The sequence below is a fragment of the Conger conger genome, chromosome 7 (assembly GCF_963514075.1).
Source record: "Conger conger chromosome 7, fConCon1.1, whole genome shotgun sequence".
Taxonomy (NCBI): Eukaryota; Metazoa; Chordata; class Actinopteri; order Anguilliformes; family Congridae; genus Conger; species Conger conger.
Window position 1 is genome coordinate 57337663 of NC_083766.1, and position 13331 is coordinate 57350993.

General features: G+C 53.0%; 1 protein-coding gene across 1 annotated transcript in view; it reads left to right on the plus strand.

The window, feature by feature from the left end:
- The first annotated feature begins 699 nt into the window (after positions 1–699).
- The window catches only part of trim3b (tripartite motif containing 3b), a 40022-nt gene continuing 27390 nt past the window's right edge, over positions 700–13331 (plus strand). Inside the window, exon 1 of the mRNA XM_061248295.1 lies at positions 700–785. The gene's annotated coding sequence lies outside the window, so the exon portion shown is untranslated. The remainder of the gene's footprint in view (positions 786–13331) is intronic.

Below are 13331 nucleotides of genomic sequence, written 5' to 3' on the forward strand. Positions count from 1 at the left end.
TCCCTGAAACAAAAGGGCACTGAGCTCGGTGTGGATGCTACCCTGGAGAGGAACAGTGTGACTCTGTGATTGGCTCTTACTGTACACGGCGTTATGTCTTTTCTTTATCTCTGGCTTCTCTCGTTACAAACCCTCTCCCCCCTCCACCTCCACCTCAGGCCCGAGGGAGGAGGGGGGGGCGGGGGGGGGCGGTCCAGCCCCTTACTGGAGGGAGGTTTTTGGGAGGAGGGGGAGTGCACAGGGAACCGTCCCCTGAATCTCCTTTGAACGTTAGCGGTCTGTCCTCAGCGAGGATGAGCGCCTGAAGGATACGGCTGTCCCGGCTTCCATTTTACATTCATTCTGCACCTCTCTCATCGCATTGGACACCCTGTCTCCTCCCCCTACCAGCAGCAGCCAATGCAGAGCCCCCCTCTCTCTCTCTCTCTCTCTCTCTCTGTCTGTTGCTCTCTCTCTCTCTGTCACTCTCTCTCTCGCTCTATCTCTTGCTTGCTCTCTCTACTCTCACTGTCTCTCTCTCCCTCTCTTGCTCTCTCTCACCCTCTCTCTCTGACTCTCTCCCTTACGAGCGCAGATAACACACACACTGACTCTCTCTCTCTCTCTCCCCTCCTCCCTGCCTCTGTCATTCCTCTCATTCCTCCTCCTCCTCTCGCTCCTCTGCTCTGGCGTTCTTCTTCTTCTTCTTCTGCTGCTGCTGCGATGCGGGAGGGACGCTGACGGTGGCTAGCTCTTCGCGCGCCGCAGGATGCTAACCGCCCTGCGCAGGTCTCCCGGAGCCTCGTGTGAGTACTGCTGCCACTACTCCCCTCTCTCTCTCTCTCTCTCTCTCTCCCTCTCTTTTCCATCCCTCCGTCCTCCCTCCTCACCCCCGGTCGGTCATCAGGGCCGGGTCCCGGAGGGGCACACGCGCGGGTGGCGGTCGGAGGGGGTGGGGGGGGGGTGACGGGGGGTGTTTGGCGGGATGAGTAATTGACTGCAGCAGCTTCGGTAGGCTGGGCTGGGCTTAGCGGACAAGCTAACTCAGGCTCTGGGTGCTGAATCAGGTTGGGGGGGCTGGATGCTCTGCAGTTATATAAAATAAGAAGGGGGGGGGGGGGGGGTTCATGTGTCTGCGTCTGTTCCCTGCTTCCCATAACCCAGGCTCACCTGGCAGTTATGTTGCCCCCGGTTACCTGCCGATAAGCCTCAGTTTGGTCTACGTGGGTGGGGGGGTGCCGGGGGGTGTGTGCAGAGGTTCCATTTTACTTTTCAGCTTTGAGAGAAGAAAAGGTGTGTTGGTGACGATGCCTTCTGTAATTACATCATTTCCTCAAGCAGCGTGTGTGTGTGTGTGTGTGTGTGTGTGTGTGTGTGTGTCTGCTTGCGCATATGCGTGTGTGTGTGTTGTGACCATGCCCGTCATTGTCAGGGTTATGATTTTTATGTCAGCACTCTCACCTGTCCATTCAGTGCTCGGCTCTCAGTTACCTATTTTAGCTGGCCCGCGTGGACTGCCCATCGTCCCTGCGTTTCACAGCCGGACTCCATTCCGGATCAGAATGCAAAGTGCTTCCTTCAAGCTGCACTGCTCCAGTGGAAATGCTCCGTAGGAAAGACACAAATGCACTGAAATGAACTTTCCAGCCACCACGTTTCCCAGCAGGCACTTGTTTCTGTCCCGTTACAGCGTCGTTGTTGCGCGCTGAAGCCCTGAGGTACGTGCGTTTAGCTCTTAAACGAGATTTTCAGCGGCACTGCAGCTCCCAGCCACCCCGTTGCAGGTTTGTACTGGACATATTTTCCAAATGACTGGAGCTAAACACTTCGCCTGAGTCTTCAGACTGAGGAATGCGGTTTGTCTGCGCTGAATATCTCACGAGCTTTGTAGAATTATCGCTTTTTTTAATATATCAGTCCAGTGTTGTATCTGGACTGGCTTTGAGACTGTGATGTTATATCAGTCCAGTGTTGTATCTGGACTGGCTTTGAGACTGTGATGTTATATCAGTCCAGTGTTGTATCTGGACTGGTTTTGAGACTGTGATGCTGATTTTAGTGAATATCCATAAAGGAAAGGTCAGCAGTGTGTGTGTGTGTGTGTGTGTGTGTGTTTGTTATATGGTGTGTGTGCGTGTGTGTGCGCATGTGTATTTTTTGTATTGTGTGTGTGTGTATGTGTGTGTGTGTGTGTGTGTCTGTGGTATGGTGTGTAAAATGTTTGTTATTACGTCTTGCTCAGTCTATACTAAGCACGTGCTGTGTTCACCCAGTGTGTGTGTGTGTGTGTGTGTGCGTGTGTGTGCGTGCGTTTGTATAATGTGAGTGTGAGATGTCTGTCATTGTGGATTTCTCAGCGTACCCTAAACACGTGCGGTGTTTGCCCAGCCTGTTGCTAAGGTTACGGGCTGAGGCAGTGGCTGTGCCCTGAAGGGAGTGCTGTCACAACATCGGCGTTGGGTTATGTAAGGGAGCCTGAGGGGGTGTGGGGGAGAGTGGGGGGAGCCTGAGGGGGTGTGGGGGAGAGTGGGGGGAGCCTGAGGGGGTGTGGGGGAGAGTGGGGGGAGCCTGAGGGGGTGTGGGGGAGAGTGGGGGAGGCGGAGGGGTGTGGGGGAGTGTGGGGGAGGCGGAGGGGTGTGGGGGGGTTTGGGGGAGTGTGGGGGGAGCCTGAAGGGGGTGTGTGGGAGAGTGGGGGAGGCGGAGGGGTGTGGGGGGGTTTGGGGGAGTGTGGGGGGAGCCTGAAGGGGGTGTGTGGGAGAGTGGGGGAGGCGGAGGGGTGTGGGGGGGTTTGCGGGAGTGTGGGGGGAGCCTGAAGGGGGTGTGTGGGAGTGTGGGGGAGGCGGAGGGGTGTGGGGGGGTTTGGGGGAGTGTGGGGGAGGCGGAGGGGTGTGGGGGGGTTTGGGGGAATGTGGGGGAGCCTGAGGGGGTGTGTGGGAGTGTGGGGGAGGTGGAGGGGTGTGGGGGGGGTTTGGGGGAGTGTGGGGGAGCCTGAGGGGGTGTGTGGGAGTGTGGGGCAGGCGGAGGGCTGTGGGGGTGTTTGGGGGAGTGTGGGGCAGGAACGTGTGGGGGTGGGGCACACATGCGTGCAGGGGGGATGTTCAGCTCCACAGATGGTCTGGTTGCCTCTCATTGCGTTCTCTAGCTGTTCTCTGGTCGATGTTTGGTTAATGTTTGGTTAATGTTTGGTCGATGTTTGGTTAATGTTTGGTCGATGTTTGGTTAATGTTTGGTCGATGTTTGGTCGATGTTTGGTTAATGTTTGGTTAATGTTTGGTCAATGTTTGGTTGCTCTGTGACGGGCTTCATCGCCCGAGGCCCTCAAATCCTCCCGTGTGATTAGTGCTGCTGATTGACTTCCTGGGGGTCTCCGCACCCGAGTTGATGATCCACATTGGGGGGCTCTGGTTACTGTCTGGTTGCTCTCTGGTTGCTCGTCAGTTCCTCTCTGGGGTGGCAGTGCCGCTCTGACGGAAGGGAAGTCCTGACTCTCCCCCGCGTGGCTCCTCCACTGAACTCCGGGGAACTCCTGGGACTTTCCCGAGAGTAGCTCCTCCGCGTGACAGCGCCAGGGCTAGGGCGCTGCCGAAAGGGTGGAGGTTCAACACCCGGGTACTGTAGGACACTGCCATTGCGTCCATCTGTAGAAATGGATACTATGTAAAAAAGAATACCAGTCATGTCCAAATACTCCAGATAAGAGCATCTGCTGAATGCCCTTAATCCCTTAATGCGATGCAGTGGAGATTTTGGTCGTGCTTTGGGGAACCGATGGCTGCTCGGGCGTGTTTATTCTGTAGCTCTGTGTGAAGCGATGTGCCGTTGAGGAGGTGAGGAGGTGAGCAGGGAGAGGCGTTTGGATCGGTGAACCGGGCCTCTGCCCACATTAGGCTGCTCTGTGTGGACCTCTGCGGAGGTAAGAGCACCAGAGCTTAGCCACGGAGCCGCAAAGCCCTGACTTAACCCCCCCCGCCCCCCCTGCCCCCCGTCCCGCCCCCCCAGCCTCCGATAAGAGCCCGGGACTTCCTGGGAAAAGGGCTGGAGGCGGTCGTGTACGGCAGAGTGGATAATATCTCCTGAGCTGCACTTTGTATCTGTGGGAAGAAAACACGGAGACCAAGAAAAGAGAAAGAAGAGAGGAGGATAAAGAGGAGAGGAGAAGAGGGGGGTGGGAATTCTTTCCGGCGTTTTCCGGCTTCCATTTTATAGGCAGGCAGCTCTCCTCTCCTCTCCTCTCTGAAGAGGGCAGCTGCACATCGGGGAGAGAGAGAGGGAGAGAGAGGGAGAGAGAGAGCGCTAGAGAGAGGGTGAGGGAGGGCGAGAGAGAAGGAGAGAGAGACAGAGAGAGCTAGAGAGAGGGAGAGAGAGAGCTAGAGAGAGGGAGAGGGAGAGAGAGGGAGAGAGAGACAGAGAGAGAGCTAGAGAGAGGGAGAGGGAGACAGAGACAGAGTGAGAGAGAGAGAGCGAGAGAGAGGGAGAGAGACAGAGAGAGAGACAGAGAGAGAGGGAGAGAGAGACAGAGAGAGAGACAGAGAGAGAGAGTGAGAGAGAGGGAGAGAGAGACAGAGAGAGAGACAGAGACAGAGAGAGGGAGAGAGAGAGACACAGAGAGAGAGAGTGAGAGAGAGGGAGAGAGAGACAGAGAGAGACAGAGAGAGAGACAGAGAGAGGGAGAGAGAGAGACACAGAGAGAGAGTGAGAGAGAGGGAGAGAGAGACACAGAGAGAGAGAGTGAGAGAGAGGGAGGGAAAGACAGAGAAAGAGACAGAGACAGAGAGAGGGGGAGAGAGAGAGACAGAGAGAGAGAGAGTGAGTGAGAGAATGGAGAGATAATGAAAGATAGTGGAAGCCCATTATTATTTCAGTAAGAGTAAAAGGTTCATGTTGATATGAGGGAGGGAGCTGGCCAGGACTGCAGCACACACCATGGTGGATGATGGATGTCGTGGCAGTGAAGCGCATTTGAATCTGCACTTGCACTTTGAATTTGATTGCCGCTTCAATATATTTTCATTTGCATTTGCAGTTCCTGGGAGTTTGTCTAATGAACAGCATGAGTTGCACTGTTCATGCACTGGAGTTTTCATGGATTCACATCATTATGTGTTTACATAATTAGCGTTGAGTTGACATAATACCACGAGCGCACTGTGTGTCGGGTTATATTTCTGTCAGGGGCCGGGTCACAGGTGGGTCCTGCTCGAATGGCCTGGGACGCGCCGTCATACGGGACCACAGCAGCCCCCTTTGGGTCCTCCGGCGCATTCACCTGTCTGGGTCTGGGTCTCAGTGCTGTGAAACCTCACCTTGAGGAGGTGAACCCGTGTCCCCCTGGCCCGGCAGGTGCAGGGGTGTGACGTTGACAATGAGTGGGCCAAAGCACCCAATCAGAGGTCTGTCTGGGGAGGGGGGTCGTCAGGGTAACGGTCTCCGGGGCGAGAGGTGGGCAGGGTCATCATCGACCTGCTGTCTGTGAGCTTGGAGGTGTGCGTGTGTGTGTGTTCATGTGTGTGTGTGTTCATGTGTGTGTCCATGTGTGTCTGCTCGTGTGTATTTCTGTGTGTATGTGTGTGTGTGCGTGTGTGTGTGTGGTGTGTGTGTGTCCATGTGTGTCTGCTCGTGTGTATTTCTGTGTGTATGTGTGTGTGTGCGTGTGTGTGTGTGGTGTGTGTGTGTCCATGTGTGTCTGCTTGTGTGTATTTCTGTGTGTATGTGTGTGTGTGTGCGTGTGTGTGGTGTGTGTGTGCATGCTCTTGTATGTGTGTGTGTATGTGCATATAGTGTTTGTGTGTGTCCTTTATTCATATAACCTTTCTCAATCTCTCAGCCTCACCCTAGCCCACTAGAGAACATGACTGTAACCTGCAGCACATACACAGTCTCAAACACCCTCACACCGCAGCTGTACCTCAGCCAGCAGTGCAGCTGGGTCTGGTCTCCGCTCTGCTGTCGTCCTGGCAGCCAGCCCTAGCCGCGCGCTCCGGGTGCTGACGGGGCATGTTCCTGTGGGCCGGGGGCTGTAAACACCGCCCTCTGACAGCGGCGGAATGGGCTTTCTGCGGCCGTCGTTATTGTCCTGTCACCTGATGCGCTTTGAGTATGCCACCGCAACTGATGGCTTTGCCCAGTAACGCTGACCCGACCGGTCCAGCCCTCTCAGATTAGCTTATAGTTATACTGGCCTGTGGTGATAGAGTTATAACCGATTGTGATGATTTATAACTGATCTTACAGTTGTTTATGGTCCTGATTTATGTGTATATTTACTAATCTGCTTCTGAAGAGGTCTGAGTATTTATTGGGGGCGGGGGAAATACGACTGCACTCTAGTTAATTAGAGTCATAGTTCAGGAGGAAAGTGGATAACGGGGATGAAAAAATAAGCCATGGTTTCTGCTGTCAGTGCAGACGCAGAGGGCTACAAAACACCACCTTTTAACCTTTAACCTTTGACCCGTAGAGTCCCTGCGTTCGCTCCGACTGCCGATCTCGCTCATCGACGTTGTCTGTGCGCCGGCCGCCAGACATAGAGTTTCCCATTGATCCGTGGGACATGCTGAGTCATTCTGCACTCTGTGTCGATGCCTTTCTGTCTCGGCGAGCGAAAACGAACACACACTCACACACAAAGTGGCGAGGCAGGGGGCGGGGGAGCAGCGAAACGCACACACTCACACACACTCACACACAAAGTGGCGAAGCAGGGGGCGGGGGAGCAGCGAAACGCGCGGCCCTTTGTGATGTTTCTGGCGCTTCGGGGAGAACGTAAGTGACTCACTTGTTTTTCTTGAGCTCTGTTGACGTTCCCTCTTTTGACCTCGCGAACACTCCGGAGTAGGAAGTGGCCTGAGGGGCTTTCGGCAGGAAGACAGGGAATGAGTCGGATATCGGGCCGGGACGGGAAATCAGAATAACGCGGCTGAAATAACAGCTCAAGCTAGGTTTTGAAACAGCTGGTAGCTAGTAGAGCAGTTAGACGGCTCCATACTCAGCATGGTTTGACCTGCTCAAGCTAGGTTTCGAAACAGCTGGTGGCCGGTCATTTCGAACTGGTCACAGCTGGATTTTACACCAGGGAAGTGTCTCATCTTCAGCCCTGAAGCCATGGAAACAGATTGTGCTGTTTTGGGCTCCTGGTTGTGTCCTCGGTGTCGGTGTTCTGTAGTGCGGTGTGCAGACAGTGACTCAACGCTCCGGGGGTGTGGTTGCTGAACGCATCCAGGGGTTCTCCGAAGGACAGTCCTTTCAGGAAGTAGGAAGAGGAAAGCCGCTGTCTGTCGAAGCAGAACCTTTTGCGACTCTTCTGGGAGTCGTATGAATGAGAAAGAAAGAAGTAGGTTCGGATGCTTACGGACATTTCAGTCCTGGGGTCTTTGAATCAAAACAAAACAAAACAAAACAAAAAACCTTTGTCATAACTGTCATTTTATATGAATTCAGAGTCACTGTCCACAGTCTTCAGATTAAAGTATGGATTTTATGTCCATTGTTTGTGAAAGTTCAGTGTTCTTTGACAAGTTTTAAAGAAAAGGTTAAAGGCTGGAGGAGTCAGAATCTCCAGCATCAACTATTTCCCATTCATCATTCTGCCTCTTATTGATCCGTTTCCTTTGCCTTGTGGGAGTGTGTGTGTGTGTGTGTGTGTAGGAGTATGTGTGTGTGTGTGTGTGTGTTTGTGCGTATGTGTGTGTATATGTGTGTGTGTGCAGAAGTGTGCGTATGTGTGTGTATATGTGTGTGTGTGTGTCCGTGTGTGCAGGTGTGTGCGTATGTGTGTGTATATGTGTGTGTGTGTGTGTGTGTGTGTGTGTGCAGGTGTGTGCATATGTGTGTGTGTGTGTGTGTATGTGTGTGTGTGCATGTGTGTGTGCGTGTATATGTATATGTCTGTGTGTATGCCGTATGTGTGTTTGTACTGTATGTGTGTATATGTGTGTATGCGTATGTGTGTGTGTGTGTGTATATGTGTGTATGCTGTATGTGTGTTGGTACTGTATGTGTGTATACGTATGTGTATATGTGTGTATATGTGTGTATGCGTGTATGTGTGCATATGTAAATGTGTGTATGTGTGTGTAGCTCATTGTATGGCAGACAGCCAGAGCACAGTCATTAATCCCAGTCTGTGAGCATGTGTCCTACCCACGAGCACACGCCAAATCAGCCCTTACCCCACTCCAAATCAGCCCCTACCCCACTCCAAATCAGCCCTTACCCCACTCCAAATCAGCCCTTACCCCACTCCAAATCAGCCCCTACCCCACTCCAAATCAGCCCCTACCCCACTCCAAATCAGCCCTTACCCCACTCCAAATCAGCCTCTACCCCACTCCAAATCAGCCCCTACCCCATGCCAAATCAGCCCTTACCCCACTCCAAATCAGCCTCTACCCCACGCCAAATCAGCCTCTACCCCACTCCAAATCAGCCTCTACCCCACGCCAAATCAGCCCTTACCCCACTCCAAATCAGCCCCTACCCCACTCCAAATCAGCCCCTACCCCACTCCAAATCAGCCCCTACCCCACGCCAAATCAGCCTCTACCCCACGCCAAATCAGCCCTTACCCCACTCCAAATCAGCCCTTACCCCACTCCAAATCAGCCTCTACCCCACTCCAAATCAGCCCCTACCCCACTCCAAATCAGCCCCTACCCCACTCCAAATCAGCCTCTACCCCACTCCAAATCAGCCCTTACCCCACGCCAAATCAGCCCCTACCCGACTCCAAATCAGCCCTTACCCCACTCCAAATCAGCCCCTACCCCACTCCAAATCAGCCCCTACCCCACTCCAAATCAGCTCCTACCCCACGCCAAATCAGCCCTACCCCACTCCAAATCAGCCCTTACCCCACTCCAAATCAGCCCCTACCCCACGCCAAATCAGCCCCTACCCCACGCCAAATCAGCCCTTACCCCACTCCAAATCAGCCCTTACCCCACTCCAAATCAGCCCCTACCCCACTCCAAATCAGCCCTTACCCCACTCCAAATCAGCCCTTACCCCACTCCAAATCAGCCCCTACCTCACTCCAAATCAGCCCTTCAGTGCTGCACTGAGCCTCTCAGCTCTTTACCGTGACGGCGGGCATGGGGTGGCAGTAATGACCTTTCACTGCAGTCACCCTGTGTGTGTGTGTGTGTTTGTGTGTGTGTGAGTGTGCAGTCACCCTGGGCTCATGGGGGTGGGAGGAGGGTGTGTGTGTGTGTGTGTGTGTGGGCGGGCTTGCACACTGATCCATACAGACAGATCCATTAACAGAGGCGGCTGGATCATTTATCGTGTGACGCTGGGTACAATTTACTCTTTCTCTCTTTTCCTCTCCCTCTCTCTCTTTGTTCCTCACTCTCTCCATCTCCCTCTCTGTATCTCTCACACACACACACACACACACTAACACACAGACACACACACTAACACAGAGACATACACACATGCATGCAGCCTCTCTCTTTCACACACATTATTCTATATCACTTCATCTCCAACATACTCACTCACTGTCTTTTTTCCTTTCCCTTTCTCTCATCTATCTCTCATCTCTCCATCCCTTTCACTCTCCATCCTTCTCTCTCTCTCTCCTCCCCTCTCTCCATGTCTTCTTCTATCTATCCCTCTCTTCATCCCTCTCTCTCTATCCCTACCTACCCTCCTCTATCTTTGCATTCTTCTCTCTTTCCCTGCCTCCTCTCTATCCTTCTCTTTCTCTCTTGATCCCTCCCTCTCTCCCTCTCTCCCCCCTCCTCTCTGCGCTGTGCTGTATTAGGAGGCGGTAGAGGAGGTTTTGTGGAGGTGCGTCATCAGAAGGAATCTCCTGCAGCTTCTCACTCTCCATCCCTCCCTCCTCTCCTTCTTTCCTCCCTCTCTCCCTCTCTCCCCCCTCCTCTCTGCGCTGTGCTGTATTAGGAGGCGGTAGAGGAGGTTTTGTGGAGGTGCGTCATCAGAAGGAATCTCCTGCAGCTTCTCACTCTCCATCCCTCCCTCCTCTCCTTCTTTCCTCCCTCTCCCCCTCTCTCCCCCCTCCTCTCTGCGCTGTGCTGTATTAGGAGGCGGTAGAAGAGGTTTTGTGGAGGTGCGTCATCAGAAGGAATCTCCTGCAGCTCCTCTGTAATTATTCTCAGGTTGACAAACACAATTCTCCCTGCCTGTCTGCCACCACAAAGACCGCAGAGCAGAGAGAGCAAAACCCTTTTCCTCTGACGCAGAAAAGCCATCCATCCGTCACGCCACACTACTGCAGGAGCCCCCGTGTGTGTGTGTGTGTGTGTGTGTGCGCGTGTGTGTGTGTGCCCAATCCACCTTGACTAACAGTATTTCCGCCCCCTTTTTTCTCTGAAATGTTATTTTCTGCCCAGAAAAGCGTGTGAAATTTGGACCGCGTTCAGCATTATCCCCACAGAGGAATCACACATCACATTACTCACCATTTACTGCCTGTCTGCACCTCACTGTGAGCCCCGCCACCCCCCCAAAGGCGGGGGGCAGCCTGGCGGTACAGTATGATGCTCGACTGGCAGCAGTTACTGGTCCCAGCCCCTGGCGGGCAGCTGTGTGGAGAGATGAAGTCGGGTCCTTAAGTGTGAAAGGAATATCTCTGCATTTGCACTCTTGAGCTAGGCCCTTTAGCCAAAAGCTGCTCCAGGGGCTATACCCCTGTTCTCTCTCTCTTTCTCGCTCTCTCTCCCTCTCTCTCTCTCTCTCTCACTCTCTCTCTCTCTCCACACTCGCAACTGTTCTCTCTGGCATTTCTCCCATTAAAAAGAGAAACTTTTCCCAGTGGACCTCCACTGGTTCAATAGAGGATTAAAATGATCCTTCGCCCCAGCAATGCCCCATGAAGCTGACCGGTCTTGAGTGTGGCATAGCACCTGTCATAGCTGAACAGAGGTCGCGGGTTTGATTCCCAAGCGGGGGACGGCTGTCCTGAGCAGAGGAATGCGGGGTGGGGTATGGGGGCGGGGGGGGGGCCTCGTCGTTTGATACATTTTATCTGTGAAAAGAGGCGGCCATTTTGAGGTTTTCACACCTCACTCTGCAGCCGGCTGCGGGTGTTTCGGAGGTGACAAACTGCTTAATATGTGGCCCTGGTGCATTGTGGGTAGGGAGGGGAAACGAACCAGTGACATCTCGCCTGCAGGTCTTTGGCCTTCTGGCGCGGGAGTGACTCAGTAACGTCCTTCATTGATTGGTTCAGTTGAACCGGAACCTGAGGGGTATTAATGAGCGGGGGAGGGGTGAGTGTGTGGGGTTTGGGGGGGGTGAGTGTGTGTGTGTGTGTGTGTGTGAGAGTGTGTGTGTGTGTGCATTCAATTAAATTGTTACCCTCACTAATGATATATTTGTGATCTCACACTTTAAAGAGTTAAACCAGCACACTGGGTTTAATCTGAAAATTGATGCTTAAGAGCTTTTGTCGCTGGTTGTGCTTTCCTGGGCACTGCTGCTAAGGTTACAAAGGGAACAGGTAAAACTGGGTACAGGAACGTATCCAAATAATAATTTCGGTTCCCAGAAAATGTCTTTAACGTTGGGGCAAACATTGCCAATATAATAAAGAAAGAAATTAGATCTGGTATGGTCACAACATACATTAAAAAAAAATGTTCAACAGATCTGGCATTTTAGTACTTACATTTGCAAAGAACATTGCTCAAATTGTCCATGTGTTTTTCACAACTAGATGGTTCCCATCGCTGGGTGTCACCTGTAAGTTTGCATGCGACAGACGTGGAACAGTTCCTGTGACTACGGTTTACAACAACGAGCACAACAACAGGAGTGTGCTGGCGAACGCCCTCGTGCTACACCAGCTCACTGCCAAACGGGACGGGGGCTGTGTCAGTGTTCCCAGCTGAGTACTCCGGGAGCTGGATTGGGCTTCAGAGGGAGCTCAGCTTCAGCAAGGCTCATCTGACGCTGAAGCTGAGCTGGGAAGAAGCTTTTTAAGCAGCCTGCTCTTTTGCTGATCACTATTTCTCAAGATTTGTGTGTGTGTGTGTGTGTGCGTATGTGTGTGCGCACATGTGTGTGTGTGTGTGTGTGTGTGTGTGTGTGCACATGTGTGTGTGCATGTGTGTCTGTGTGTCTGTGTGTGTGTGTGTGTGCATATGTGTGCATATGTGTGTGTGCACATGTGTGTGTGTGCATGTGTGTCTGTGTGTGTGTGTGTGTGTGCATGTGGGTGTGTGCTATGTGTAAAGATTGTGTGGAAATTGTGGAGTGTTATCTGTGAGGTAGACTCCATTATCTCATACACTGTACATTAAGCCGGAGCCTGTGAGCTCTGCCTTATATAAGAAGCTCTTTTCTACTCTCACGTCTAATACCCATTAAGCCAATCATGGGCCTGGACACACAGCAGCGTGTGTGCAGGGGAAAGAGACATCTCACAGCACAACACGCACACACACACACACACACACTCACACACACACTCAAACTCTCTCTCTCTCTCTCTCGCTCTCTCTCAGACTTGAAGATGCTCACACATAAACACAGGCACACACTCACATACACACATACACACACACATACACAGACTCACTGTCTCACTCTCTGACATGCACACAGCCTTGTACTTGCTCACACATAAACACAAGCGCACATGCATATAGACATGTACTCACACACACACACACACACACACACATGCATTACACTATATCATTGCTGAGGCTCAGTGTTCTGTATATGAGTATTGTTTAAACGTAGCAGGGCCCACTCTCACCCCGCTCACGTTCCTCTGTCACACAAGGGCAGACCTTGAACGCTGCAGAACACAGACTCCCCCTCACACCCCCCCTCACACCCCCCCGGCCCCTCTCACACCCCCTGCCCCCCCTCACACCCCCTCAGGGCTGGGAGCAGAGCTGAGCCTTTAGCACACTGCACTCGTGTGTGTGTGTGTGTGTGTGTGTGTGAGACACTCAGCCTCTCCACCACTGCTGTCAGCCTCAGGGCACCAGCAGCCCTGCGAGGATAAGCAGAGTGATCTTTCTCTTTCTCTCAACCTTTCCTTCTGTTCGTTCACTCTGCCTTTTTCAGGTTTCCTACCACCCCCCCCCCCCCCACACACACACACACAGACGGGATTTGATTATTATTATCTTTCTCCCCGTCTCTCTCTCTCTCTCTTTCCATTCCCCTATCTCCTGCTCCTCCTCCCCATCTCTGTCTCTCTCTCTCCCTTTCTCTCTCCCCCTCTCTTGTGCAGCTCCTGAGGGAGTGTACACAGTGCATACGCGTGTGTGAGGCATGTGAATCTGCCCCGCTGTGCACACACAGACATAATAAAGCCCCCCCGCCACACACACACACACACACCCTCCCCCCACACACACACACACACACAC